This window comes from Grammomys surdaster, unplaced genomic scaffold (genome assembly GCF_004785775.1).
Source record: "Grammomys surdaster isolate TR1022 unplaced genomic scaffold, NIH_TR_1.0 223, whole genome shotgun sequence".
NCBI classification, from domain to species: Eukaryota; Metazoa; Chordata; class Mammalia; order Rodentia; family Muridae; genus Grammomys; species Grammomys surdaster.
Window position 1 is genome coordinate 1,493,184 of NW_021604668.1, and position 14,805 is coordinate 1,507,988.

The 14,805-nt window shown below is 43.3% G+C and overlaps 1 long non-coding RNA gene and 1 pseudogene across 1 annotated transcript; both read right to left on the bottom strand.

Moving 5' to 3' along the window:
* Positions 1-3,001: 3,001 nt before the first annotated feature.
* On the bottom strand, positions 3,002-7,393 carry LOC114625854. The gene is made up of 2 exons (XR_003712143.1): positions 7,212-7,393; positions 3,002-3,667 (listed from the first exon to the last, which is right to left on the bottom strand). It is a non-coding gene; the product is annotated as an uncharacterized LOC114625854 (long non-coding RNA).
* A 6,588-nt stretch (positions 7,394-13,981) lies between these two features.
* LOC114625846 lies at positions 13,982-14,568 on the bottom strand (annotated as a pseudogene).
* Between the last annotated feature and the right edge of the window lie 237 nt (positions 14,569-14,805).

Here is a 14,805-nt window from a genome sequence, read left to right on the forward strand (position 1 = left end):
ACACACACTAACAGCTGGTTGCCATGTAACATGTGAAGTATGTACTGGACAGTTCAGTGTGTCTGGTGAAGGCAGAAAAGTTTGGATTCTGAGGTGGAAAGAGCTCCATTCCTGCAGCTGTCAGAGGGCTTGAAAGGTCTGCTACTGGCTTAGGGGTATTGGATGGAAGTTACTGCTCCTTAGTATGTGGAGTTGGGATGAGAGCAAGAACGCAGGAGAACAATGGGGTCTCTCTTTCTGCTAACAATAAAGATGGTCATTGAGGGAAGCTCATTAACCTGTCACTTTGAAGATGTGGTCTGGGTCACCAAGACCCTTCCTTTGTCTTGCTGGTGCTAGCTCCTGGGTCTGCAAGAATAGTGGATGGATGGTCACTGTGTACTGACTACACTCACTTCAGGTGATCCTTTCCAAATCTAACTCTTCTTCCAGAGCATGTTCACTCGATTGTTCTTCTTTCTTGCTCACTCTACTGTCTGACTAACTAAGCTGTCTTCATGTAGTAAGGGGGGGGGAGGCAGGAAATAAGCAGTTGATATGTAGATGCTGAAAGGTGTGTGTGTGTGTGTGTGTGTGTGTGTGTGTGTGTGTCCAGGCATGTGTATGCTATGTGTGAACAAGTCTATGGAAGTCATCAGTCTTGCTGTCTTTCGCCTATCTCATCCATCTTGCCTTTTAAGAGATGATTTATTTTATTGGCCTGGAGCTCACCAAGTCGACTAGGTTGGCTGACCAGTGGGCCCCAGTGATCTGCTTGTCTCCACTTCCGTGGCACTGGGTTACAAGTATGAACCACCATGCTCTGCTTCTTATACATAGGTTTTGAGAATCAGACTCAGTCAAGCAATTTACTGACTGAGCTACTGCCCCCACCTTCAAACCAAGTTTTACATTATTATTTAACATCTTAAATTTGGCTTTGGTGATGTAACAACAAAGACTCAGATTACTTTTTCTCTGATACCTCTGTTTCTACACATCATGAAGGAAGGGCATGCACTGAGTATGCTCTCATCATGGAGAGCCACTCATGAAATATAGCTGGGCTCCAATATTCTAGACATCCACATCTGCAGATGATACAACCTCATGTAAAAATAGTATAAAGAAAGAATTGATCTGGACTGGAATGATGTATACAGATTTTTTTTCTTGCTGTTATTTCTTAAACAAAACAGTGTTGCTGTCTGCAAAGTATTTATATTGAATTGGGCATTATGCATAATCTAGAGAGTATTTAAATTATACAAGAAATCATGTGGAGACTATTTGCCAAAGTGACAGCATTTTTTATACACAAGCCCGAGCATCTGCAGTTTTGATGATATCTATGGGGATCTGCAACCAATTCCCCAATGGATGGCAAGGGACCACTGTACTAGAAAAAAACACACATCTGTTCACATACCAAAATAGCAGTATTCCAAAGAAAGGGATGAGGGTGGGTTCCTGTGAGACAAGAACACTTCACATTTTGGTGGGTAAGAAACCAAGGAGGCAAAGAATGGACTCAGATCCCAGAGTAGATCTCAGTGACATTCTCAGTGTCTGTGTACTGAGGTACCTTTTAACCCCCACAGTTCCCTCTGGGGTAGAAGCAATGGGCTGTGAATTAGATAGATGAGAGTTGCTGTTGTTTTGTTAATTTATTTTGACTTTTCACGACAAGGTTTCTTTGTATCCCTGGTTGTCCTGGAACCCACTCTGTAGACCAGGCTCGCCTTGGACTCAGAGATCTACTTGCCTCTGCCTCCCGAGTGCTGGGATTAAAGGCATGCACCACTCAGGTGAGAGATGGGTTTTGATCTCAGCTCTACTCCCCAGGACATGTGGCCTTGATGTTTGCCTTTGCTCCTCAGTTCCTTTTCTTAAAAGTAATTTCTCTGGGTCACTGGTTCTCAGAGCACAGCCCTGAGAGCAGGTTCACTAGCAAGACCTAGCAATCTGTAGAAACACAAGCACTGAACCCAGCCTCCATTGTAGAATGAGAAACTCAGGGATGACCCCAGGCAATGGTGCCTCACCCAGCCTTGTAGGGTGCTGCGGTGCCTATGCCCTCCAGAGTTGGTGCTGTGTGCAGAACAGATGACCGAGCATAAATGCAAAGACAAGACTGCTGCCTGTGGTGGACCTTAAGTCACTATGCTGCCTGAGTTCCTTCATTTCTCACCTTTACACAGTCCTTCCTCCATTCAGCTGCAGATCCAATTCCTTTCTGTGTTTCTCTCTTTCTCTTCTCTTCCCCATCCCATGGCAAAACAACAGTCTAATATGCTCACCCCTCCTAGGCCAATTATTGACAATGTGGTCCACATGCTGATGAAAGAACCAATTAGTGAAAATGCCTTTTTTTTCTTTTCACCGAACAGAAAAGCACTAACTGGCTATTTAAAGTCATGCGGGAACTGCCACACACAAAGCCCGATGATTTGGCTGAATTTTTCACTTTCCAATTGCTTATGTGGGTGCTGCGTAGACAAAACCCAAACTAATTACTCTGTAGGTCGCTGGCTTTCACCACAGCAACAGAATGTGGGAGTCATGGACAGAAGATGCAGCCAAATGGGGTCCCTGGGAAGAGGAAATAAGCCATGTTTCCCCTTAAATCTGGGCCTGTATTTATTGTTAGTAAAAGCTCATAATGAAAATTGTTGCACTTGCTTGCTGACAAGCACATTCAAATGAACAGAGCCTCCATACTTGGCACATGTGGGCTTCACTCCACGGCGCTTGTTTGTGTAACATTTCCACCATTTACCAGAACTTTGTTTTTCTAATCACTAGATTGATAGAAGTAAGTATGGAGTATCAGGGAGAAGGGCAAAGCTTAGAAACAAATACACAAGACCGCATTTGTATCAATCCATTGGCTTAATTGGTAATCAGTGTGTTTCTATTTGCTTTAAAACCAATTATTGTGATTTAGTCGAATCAAAGGGAAGTCTCCCTTTAAAGCTTAATTTGAGAATAAGATACTAGAAAAAAAACTTTGAAAATGTCACAATTTCAAGCAAATTTATTAGGCAGATTATATACTATCAAGTGTCAGTTCTGTCTGGGCAATTGTCAGGGGGCTTCAAAAACTACTGTCAGCAGAGAGTTTGGCACCATGATCTGGAGGGAGTTCTTGAGCCTGTTCACATTGCTCTGGATTCTAGTGTCTTTGACCCTGATGAGTTTAAGGTTCTTCACCTTATTTCTCTTCCTTCTGTCTTTCAACGCTGTGCAGCGGCACTGAGGCTTCCTCTGAGAAGTCAGTGGTTGAACTTCCTGTGTCCTTCTCAGCATCAGAGAGTGTTTCAAGGATCAGAGGCCCATACCTGGCCCCATGGCTCTCCTACAGTAAGCTGTTTCTGGCTTTGAAGACATGCACAGGCATGCGGTGCTTCCTAAACAGGTCACATGCTGACAGTCCTGGCTAGGCTGGTGATGGATTTGGTTTTCTCTTCTTTCTCCTTTTGTTGTTATTGTCATCTAATTTTTTTCCCTAAGAGTGGGCTTTTTTTTTTTTTTTCAAGGACTGCTGTGTAAGACTGTACGACAAGTTCAACCATGTAGAACGTCAGTTTAGGGTGTTCACAGTGCTAGGGAGACAAATGCCCACTGTATCACGTGTGAAATCCGCATCGTTTTATCCACAGGGATCTCGCTTAACTTTCATAGGACCCTGAGAAAGACATGACTGTTATTCCATTTGAAAAGAGAGAAAACTATCTCTCAGAGAGCTCCGACTCCTCCCACAAGCACAGGAAGACAGCTGTCTTTTATCTTTAGTCCAGACTTGACTCACTAGAGAGACCCTGCTGTTCTGTGGGGTACTGTCCTGAAGGGTGCTGCTCTTCAAGGCAGAGCTTGCAAACTAAAGATGAGTTTACTGACGACATCAGCAACCTAAAAGGCTCTAAAGCACTATTTCCTCTCCGCCTTACCAGCAAGCTCTTCCTGTGGAGGAGGGGGCTGGGGAAACCAATTGGAGCCTCTTCCAGGAACCAGCCCATCAGATGCTCAGTGTGGTTTGAATCGTGCTTGATGGTTCCAGTACCTACTGTGTGACCTTAAACAAATATCTTGGCCTTTCTCACCTCAGTTTCCTGTGACTGCATTAGGCAATACTGATTGTGCACCTTTGTCAAGTATGTTACTGACCACAAAGCTTCCCACCCCCAGTTTGAGCTTTGGGGAATTTCTAAAAACATCAAATGGACTCTGATGTCGCTTTTTGCTTTAATGGTTCCCTGCCTCCATAAGTAGGTTTTCATTGCTCATGTACAATAGAAAACAATCCGATTTACTATATTAACATTTAAAGCTAATGAACTTATACTATTCAGTCTGGAATATAGCTGCTTTGCATAAGGATTAATGTCCATATTGAATCTGGATTTCTAACTACGGGCTGTAGTCAGCTGAAGAAGACATTTTCCCGTTAAAGTGAGTATACTGCTGTCTAAGCTGTGGTCTTGGTTTTCTTTTCTCACCGCTGAAACAAAAGCAACTTAAAGAAGAAAAGCTCTAGCAGAAACATCATTAAAGATAGTAACAGATGGAAGCAGATACAGAGTACTACAGCCAAACATTAGGCTGTGCTCTGAGAGACCTGCGAAAGAGTGGAGAGGAAAGATTGGAGGAACTAGAGGGGTCAGGCACATTACAAGAACATGGCCTAAAGAATCAACTAACTGGGACTCATGGGGACTCACAGAGATCAGGGACCCTATAGGGGGGTCTGACCTAGGTCCTCTCATATATGCTTGGGTGAATAGCTTGATGTTTTTGTGAGAACCCTAACAGTGGGAACAGGGGCTGTCCCTGACTCTTTTACCTCCTTGTGGGACCTTTTTCCTCCTACTGGGTTGCCTGTCCTGTCTTGATGTGATGGTTTAAGTCTGGTCTTATGTAGCTTGTTATGCCATGTTTGCTTGAAGTCCCTGGGAGGGTTGTTTTTGTCTAACAGAAATCGAAGGGGCGTGGGATCTTGGGGAAATGGGAGGGGTTGGGAAGAGACAGGGTTGTGAGGGGAGGGAGGAAGGGGACATTATGTTCAGGATGTGATGTATGACAAAATAAAAAAAGAAATATATAATTTTTTTAAAAAGAAAGAAGGCATATCGTTTGAGGGTTCAGAGCATCATGGTGGGAAGTCATGGCAGAAGGAGCATGTGGCAGCAGATCACATGACATCTGCAGTCAGGAAGCATAAAGACAAGAGTGTCGAGTGTCGGTGCTCAGCCTCAGCCTGGTCTCCTTTTTGTTCAGTCCCAGGCTCCAGCCTGTAGAAGAGTGACAGCCATTCTCAGGGTGGGTCTCCCACCTCAGTTTAACCCAATCAAGTAACTCCTTTATAGATAAGCCTGGGGTTGTTTCCTAGACAATCCTAGATCCCTTTAATTGGGTGAGCAATATTAATCATCACAGCTGTGAGGGTACCTCATCTAATCTCAGAAGCCTGTCTATCTCCTTAAATTATCCAAAATCCAGATGGGGGATCAAGTGGACATACTTGGAGCACACCGAGCCAAATGGCTTCAACAGCTAGCACACAGGATTACTTCTGCTTAATTCTTTCAAACGCTACACACAGGAATGCTTGGATGCCCCTAGCTCATTGCTCTTGAGAACAGCAGCCATTCTTTATGATCTGAGTGCAGAAGTCATCAAAAGGTGAGTGTTCTGGGCTTAAATCTTAGCTGTTCTTAATTAAGGAAAAGCCAGGCCTAGGATTTTCCCCTTGAAGGTACTGGGAATCGAGCCCAGGGCCTTGAGATCCTCAAGCAAGTACTCTATTGTTTAACCACACCCCCAGGACTTGATAAATTAGTCATGCTGGTTTTTAAACTCATTTTGTAGCCCACACAGACCTCAAACTCATGATTTTCCTGCCTCAGCCTTCTGAGTATCAAGACACAGGATGTATAGATAGAACAGTAAACAAATGACATTTTGCATCCTAAGCCTTAGTTAAGAACAGCTAAGATTTAAGCCTTGAACAGTCACGTTTTGATGACTTCTGTGCTCAAATGACAATGGCTGCAGTTGAAGTCCTCAGGAACAGTGAATATTGGGCATCAGACCACTGATATATTTGGAGTTTGGAAGAACTAAATACTGACTCCTAAATTCAGTGGCTTGAACGATGTTAACATGCTTGAGCAATGTTAATACATTAACTCCTGGCTCCAAGTCAGTGAGTGAGGTGTGATGTGACTGGTTTATCATGTTTCAACATGGCTGGAGTCTCTGCTCAGAGGTCAAATTGAGTTGTCCATAGACTTGGAACTTTGCACAGGGTCAGAGTGCAAATCCTCTCTAGGTTCATCTAGGTTCTTGTCAGCATCTAGACCCTTGCAGCTGGGCACTGAGTTCCAATTTCCTTGGAGTTTTTCATGTAGAGCCAGTTTGGATGCCTTCAGAACACAGACTCTAACTCTACTGAGCCTCCTCTGGCCTCAGCCAGAAAGACTCTAGTATTTAGAGTCTGTGTTCTTGTGTTGCTCCAATCAAGGCCACCCTCCCTATGTCAGAATATCTATTCCAGGATTAGAATGTGGGATGTAACGTTTTTCAAAAGACTTTTTCTTTTAACAGCTGTCATCAACAGGTTCCAGCCAGTGGGTGAGGAAACATAACAGATCTCCATAAAGAGTGTAAACAATACATGGTATGACTGTAAGAGGGAATAATATTCACCCATCAAAAAGAAGAGAATCCTAATGCATACCACAATGTAAATGAAGTTAGATATTATGTAAATGAAATAAACCTAATTCCACATTTACTAGGTATCAATCATAGGCAAATTCACAGTCAAAGAAAGTAGAACAGAGGTTACCAGGTACAATGGGGGGAAGGGAAATAAAGACATTTATTTTTTATTAAATTTCACAGTGTTGATATTCTAGGAAACAAAAGGAAGAAGGCAACACAGTGACTAAGTTCTGCTTAACACTGGCCTTCTTTGCAGAGCAGAAGGCTGCACAGTAATTATAGGAGTTGATGACTGAGATCCTTAGGTTGATAACAATTCACGTAGATGATTGCCTATATGGCCATGGGGATTTTCCTAGATAAGGAAATACGCTTCCCACCTTAGGGTCTTGTGTTGTCTCCTCTCCCTGGAATATCTGCCTTCTCTCTCAACACAATCATACCCTCCACCTCCCCCACTCATTCAATGTAAAAGCTGCCCTTAGAGATGAACACGGTCTACTTACTCAGATATACTTGGAAACCCCTGTGAAGGTTTAGCTGCCGCTTCCCCTGGAGGCCAGGTTCACCTCAAATCATCACATCTGTGTTCTGCTTTCGAGCATACACATATGACTTCCCTGCTAAACTGCAGATTTAGATTCAGTACTGGGGGAGATCACATCTGCTTGGATGAGATAGAACCAAGTGTGTGTGAGCACAAAGCAAGACATGTGTGTGAAGCACTCACTCCCCAATGTCGCCTCTGCCTAAAACATAGACCGCAAAGAACAGAGGGCGGACTCTTCCGAATAGAACTGTTTCCTTTTGATGTTCAGTGTGCCTGTGTTTTCTAAAGAGACACTTGGAGGAGCCACTTTTTGTCATCTTTCTGCAATATTAAGTTTCCTGGTTCTTGTTATTGTTGCTTTTCTTAGACAAGGACTTACGATGTAGCCTGTGCTGGCCTGGTACTGGCCATGTAGACCAGGCTAATCTCAAACCCAGAAAGATCCTCCTGCGCCTGAAATGCTGAAGTTAAAGGTGGGTACCACCACACCCAGCCATTTTTTCAGTTCCTTGTTCTCATTGTGATGCTCCCGAGTTTTCAGATGATTTAACCACAACAAAACAATAGAGTTGACTGTGTAAGAGAGGGGTAGTTACTAATTCTAATTCAAATCTTCCAAAATTCTAGCCCCAGATCCTATCTTCAGTTTAGGGAAGTGAAAAGAATGAGCTCTCTATTTGAGACGTGGTCACATGGTCTGAACCTGTTACCTAGAGCATGGTGCTCTTGCTGATAATCCTAGCATTTAGGAAACTGGAACAGGAGGATTGCTATGAAGTCAAGGCCACCCTCAACTACTGAGTGACTTGAATGTAGACTAGCCTGAGTTATCATCTGAGACTGACTGTCCACACTGACCGTTTAACGTGACAGACTTCATGGGGTTTGTACAGTGACATTTCTCCATCTGTAAAGAACTCAGCCATGCCTAGTGTAGTACTGCACACCTGCAAACTCAGCACTGTTGCCAGCCCGAGGCAGGAGAATCAGCAGCATAAAGCATTGAGACTGTCTCAGTTAAAGATTAAAAATCAAGGCTGGATATACCTAAATTGGTAGAGTGCTTGCCCAGCACTTATGATTAGGTCGGGAAACAAACCCAGCACGGGTCTGATTCCCAGCACTTCATGAACCAGGCACGGTGTGCATGCCTGAGATACCAACAATTTCCTGTGGTGGCAGGAAGATTGGGTACAGGAGACCCTCCCTGTCTATGACATGAAACAATCAGCTGATCTTAGTTTTCAGTTCTACTAAGCTCTGCATCCCCTGTGTGGAGGGCAGGTGTGGGTTACAGGCATCCTGCTAGGGACCTGGTGCAACTGGTGTGCTCTTCAGCACTGAGCCACATCAGATGAGCCATAGCTTTCTGCTAGATCTCCTAGCCGCAGCACCTCAGCCACAGCTAGTTAGCACTTAGTCTTTAACCACCACTGTGAGAGACTGCAGCTTAAAGTTACTCTTCCACAGGCTAAACTGTCCAGGTTACTAGATGTCAAACCCATTTTGTACTCTTCTGTGGCATTGCTCTAAGGAAACTGAAGTTATTGGGGCCCAGGAGGCACAATAAATCGACTCCTAGAGAAATACCTTCAGTGTCAGGGACCAGGGAATGTGTGATCTGAAATAGCAGATAAAGAGGCGTACAAAATGCTATAAATCAAGGCAGATTTTGCCTGGATAGAGTCTTCTCAAGGATCTGCGCTTCTACCTGCAGCTCTGTTCGTTCGCCTCCACCTGGAAGCGGTATCTTGTGATGGTACATAATTCCAAGAGAAAGCAATCTTCTATGCTTCCTCATGAATGTCAAGAGCTGGTCCCTAGGGAAGAGAGAACTTTATGGTTCCTCCAATGATTTTTTAAAAAATACTTCCCAGGTGAATTATTGCAATCTGCATGAGGAGCTCAAAATAACAACTCCTTCTAAACTCTAACCACCACTCAATCACTGAAGAAGAAGAAGACAATGAAATATGGCCACCGTCGAGTGGCAGTTCTTTTCTTGAGACCAGAAAAGGAGGAAATTCATATAACCATTAGGTTCTGCCACAGTCACTATATTGGATGAAGTAAAGTTCTGGAGTTTGGTTTTAGATATAACTCAGTTGGCAGAGTTAGCCTAGCATGGTTGAAGCTGTGGCTTCGACCCACACATTATACTTTTTATGTTCCCAGCCTTTGTCCAAAGCCATTCCTGAAATAACCCCTGACCATTAGTTATCACACTGGTTTTCTGAATAAACCTTCCAGTACAAGGCCCTGAACAGATGAAAACTTTAGCAGTCTGTCTCTTGATCTTCTCTTCCTCATTTTCTTACGTTCATGTGGCGCTGGAGTCTACGCTGCTACAAGGAGCTGAGAGAAACTATTTAAGGGGAGTGAAGGTTTACTTGGGTTCCATGTTTCAGCCCATAATCTGATGTTCCAGGCCTGAAACAAGACAGGGAGGGTATGACAGAACAGAGATGCTCCCTCCCAGTACCCAGGAAGCAGGAGGAAGTACAGGAAGGGGCAGGACAAGGTAAACCTTTCCTATACTCACAAGATAGTTATTATATCAGGGTCTCCTTTTGCTTTGGTCTGGTTAGTTTTGGAGACAAAGCTTCCGTGTCCACCGGGCTATAGCCCAGACTGTCTTAGAACTCAGGGTCTTCGTGCCTCAGTTTACCAAATGCTAGAATTACTGGCATGAGCCGGCACACATGTTAGTCATCGACTTTAAAAATCAGCATCTCTTGAGCTTATTTTTCTTCACGTATGAAGTCTACATCATATACCCACTTTTTTAGAATAGATCACACAGTCAGCCACTCTCGATGGCTTCATCATGTCCACATTACTCCTTGAGTACATTCATATCTTATGGTTGAACAAACCTACCATATACCATCACCCTAGTTAACTACAGCTCATTCATTTACTGATTCAACTAACAGTAATTAAGTGTGTTGGGGCCCAACACTATACTAGGTTAGACAGGTAAGACCTATGAAAGGGGAGGGAGCACCGAATCTGCTAAGTACCACAGAAGTGTTAAACTCAGGAAGTAATAGAGGACATCTAACACTGCCTCAGGACAGGCTCAGGACTTTGTATAACAGAGCATTCTGGGAAGTAAAGACCAAAGATGAAACGTGGCAATTGAGCAGAAGTTTTCCTTGGAAGTGGAAAGAGGAGGGAATAATAGTTAACACAGTGCCTTGATCTGATCAAGAACTATTATGCTATTCTCTTTCCCTCTCTCCTCATCCCATTCCCTCCCCCTCCTCCTCCTTCCTGCCCTTTCCCACTACCTCATGTATATGTATGTCTTATACATGTGTGTGTGTATGTGTGTGTTTTTGTTCCTGTGTCTGTACACTCATGTAAACATTCATGTAGAGGCCAGAGGTTGATATCAGCTGTCTTTCAATTGCTTCCCACCTTATTTTTTGGGACAGAATCTCTCATTGACTCTCTAATTCATGAATTCAGCTAGACTGACTGGCCATCAAGCCCTCCTATTCTGCCTTCCAGTGCTGGGATTACAAGTATATCACCATACCCTACACTTTTATATGAGTTCAAATCAAATCCTCATCTTTGTGCAAGCGCTTCACCAACTGAGCCACATACCCGGACTCAGGATCGCTTCATTACACATAGCAACCATGTGCTTTTCAAAACAATCTTTCTCTCTAGGTGCTATTATAACCTGCTGTAAACAGGGAAACTGGCCACGTGGAAGTTAAGTAATGTGGTGAGGTAATACTGCTAGCAGATGCATCAAGACATGTAAGATCACCAGGATTCTTTAGACTATCTTGTGGACCAAGCACCACCTTTTGCTTCATTGTCATAAGTACAGCCGCAGGGTTCCAAATACTGAGTAATTACTGTGTCGTTTAACAGTGTGAGATCATAAGACTGGCTCGGTCACTGGGTCACTGTTGTGTAACAATGACGGTAGAGATGTGAAATGTTGCAGCCGCTGTATAAACCATTGGCCATTCTCTCAATAAGCTATACAAAACAAAACAAAACTGGTGTCATTTAGCAGGGAGTAGAACCTTCTGAGGGAGGACATAGGTTACTGGAGACATGGCTTTGAAGGCATACTGGGAACTAGCCCTTCCTCTTCCTCTTTCTTTGCAATTTGCCTAAGTTCTGCCCCACAGTTACCTGGCAATAGCCAGCTGTGTCTGACTCACTATAAAAGGGGATGCTTGTCCCCCCCCCCTTTTGCTCTCTCGTCTTCTTGCTCTCACTTTGTTCTCTCATCCCTTCTCCCCTCTCTCCACCCCACCCCTCCACATGCTCATGACCAGTCTCTACTCCTCTACTCACTATCTATCTCTGGTATTTTTCTGACTCTACTCCCCTCTTAACTTCCCACCCCATGCCTGGATAAACTCTATTTTATATGGCTGGTCCCTCAGGGGAAAGGGACACCTCAGCATGGGCCCATGGAGGCACCCCCTTCTCCTATACCTGGCTACACATCCACCAAACATATTCTCTCTCCCTCTCCTTATCTTTTTATAAAACAGAACACCTACCATGAGTAAAAATGCCTCAACACAGACTCAAAAGCAAGGAAGCCATCCAGCCATGGATGGAGGTCTTCAGAACCATGAGACTTCACAAAGTTTTCTTCTCTCGAAGTTGATTATCTTGGATGTTTGCAGCATTGGACAGCTATAGACCATATATGTGAAATAGCTAGAGCTGTTAAATTCATGAAGCCTGAAAGTAGAATATTGCTGCCAAGGACTTGGAGGAGAGGGATGGAAGCTGTTTAATGAGTGTGGGGCTTCCACAATGGATACCTTGATGTTTTGGAGCTAGACAGTGGTGATGAGCACACAGCTTTGGGGCTGTACTAATATTGTGCTATTGTGTGTTAGCATGGCTAATAAGAGTTTTAAAAATGAAATAAAGAGTTGAGTAATTTACTTAAAGTGGGTTTAAAATCATATGGGGGAGAACCCACTCCAAGCACCGCAAGGTGTCTGATGTTACCATAGTAAAGTGTGTATAAAGATAGATGAGGAGCAGAATAAATGGGAGAAGTTAAGGTGGGAAAGGGAATTCATCTCCATTATGAAGGAATTTCATAGGGCAGATGGAGACAACCTTAGAGGGACTGACTCAAGTTGGAATCAGGGTCTGAGAAAGAGAAGGTGCCCCTGACTTCTCTTGGTAGTTAGGAATGTTTCCTGTCATATGCGCCTCTCTGGATCAGCCAACTCTTGTGAACATTAGTCAAGAGAAAGTGACAGTCAAAGTGGAATAAAGATCAAAGTTGCTAGTTAACCCCTCCATACCCTAACCTGACACCGAAATAGGAATATTTATTTTCATAGAGATAATCATACACTTCCTAGGCCATATATTTGCCATGGGTATCAAGCTGACTGATGTATGCAACGTCTCAGAACCTTGGCACAAATTCAACTCTACACAGTCGTTTGGTTGTTATTACCTTGCGGGTCTCTGTCCAGTGTTTCTTGGCTCTACTCATTACATCAGATGTGATGAAACAGGCACTGTCTTATCTGGACTGTTTACTCAGCACACTGTGTTTTGTTAACCAGGAAAAAAAAAGTCATTGATACTTGACCTCATGAGAACCAGAATTATCTACTACGGCATCTTCATTTTACAACTACTACATAAAATTTCCTTCCTGGTTGCTTTGATAACGGTGGGGGAGAAGGGGTGTTCTCAGACCAGTCTGAACTTGCCAACATATAATTTAGTGCCACTAATAAAGAGAGTCCTATCCATTAACACAGCAAAGTGAACTAATCTGCTTTTACTCATTTAAGTAAGAAGTTGTAAGACCTGCTTTTATAGCTCCATGCTAAACAAGCATTGTTCTCTTCTTCGGAAAATGCATGATAAAAAGGACAAAGGCACGGGGAAATTGGATACTTCAGCATCTATAAGTGTCTGTTATGCTTTGGAACTTTCTGCACCAAGACTCACTAATCAGATCTCACACATCCTCATTATGTAAAATGTGTATCTGTAGGATGTGAAAATGAGCCCTCTTTCACTGTAACCAGGCCTAAGGAAAGAAAACTTAAGTCCCGGCATTTCAAACTGTTTATTAATGACAACGGTGTGATAAACAGTTCATTAATCCTATTTCTCAGGCTGTGAAATAAGCCAAGATTGCCACAGGCAAGTAATAATTTAAAGAGGCTTTTAAAATATTAATCTAAACTAGCTTTTTGGACTTTCAAAAAGGTCAGGGGAGATATATCTTGGGCTTCAATGGCTATAAATGCTTGATCACAATTACACATCTCTGTTGTTTAAATGAGAAAGCAGCCGTGGGTAACATGTAAATGAATGGGCCTGGTTTTGTCTCAATAAAACTTTATTTATAAATGCTACAATATGGTTCAAACACAAAACATTATTCCAAGTTAAGCAAGCTAGACACAAAAGGAAAGATGTCTGATGCCATTCATATGAAATATCACACAGATGGGAAGTAGAGTGGTGGACATCAGAGTCTGGGAGGTTTGGAGTTCTAGTCTGCAAGGACTAGAAAGTTCTGAAAATTGTGCTGTAGCCACAAGTCTGTGAGTGTCCTCAATGCTGCAGATACATAAGCCTAAAATCGTTTAAGGTTAATTCTATGAGATGTATCTTTTTTTTTTTTTTAAATACATGGCCTTTATTTCTTCCAGATTGAAGATTTTGGGTATAATCATATAAAGATGAACAATCAAGTTTTGCAACCTAAAAATATTTACTTCTGAAAACTATATTACTGCTTTAGTAAACCATACAAAGACGATAAGGAGACAAACATGTACATTTATAGAACTGCATTATCAGTCAGGCCAGATCCTGCAGAGGGAATTCCCAGCATGACCTCATTCATCTGTGAGGACACAGAGCAATCCTTGTTTGGACATACACCATCTTCTCCTGCGTGAGCCGCTCTTCACCTCCTGATGACTTCCTCTACGCCTGTGTATGTCTAGTCGTCTGCTTCTCAGAGCAGACGTTTACCTTCCTCATCCACCAGCCATCGGAGGAGGGCTGGGGCCACGAAGGTGACTGATCCGACCCATTCTTCGTGGAGGGTTTCCTGGTGGCCCTCTGCCATCGTTGTATCTGGAATCAGAGGAGCTCCCGTAGCCTCGTCTTCTCTTCACGTCTTGCTGAAGCAGAGTTTTGAAAAAAAAAACCACGAATTCTGCTATTCCCCAGAAGAAATCTGTTATGAAAGACAATCTCCATGGGGTCTGATTCCGGCTGTCCAACACTTGACCATTCGAGATGTAAACCATCTTCCCTCCGATTGCCCGCTTCCTAGCGACAGAGCGAGATGTATCTTTAAATACAGTTTTTCTTCCTTATGTATAAGAACAGGAGCTTACTTGTCAGTCAAGGTTTGCTTCACGCTGTGGATTCTAGCCTTCCTCTTCCTCATCTGCCCTGGTTATTGTTACTGTCTCTGCTCCACTACATCCCTCCGTTGAGCTGTGCAGACAACACGTTGCTTTGTGTGCAGAGGAAAAGAAACAAGTATTCGTGGAGGCTGCAGT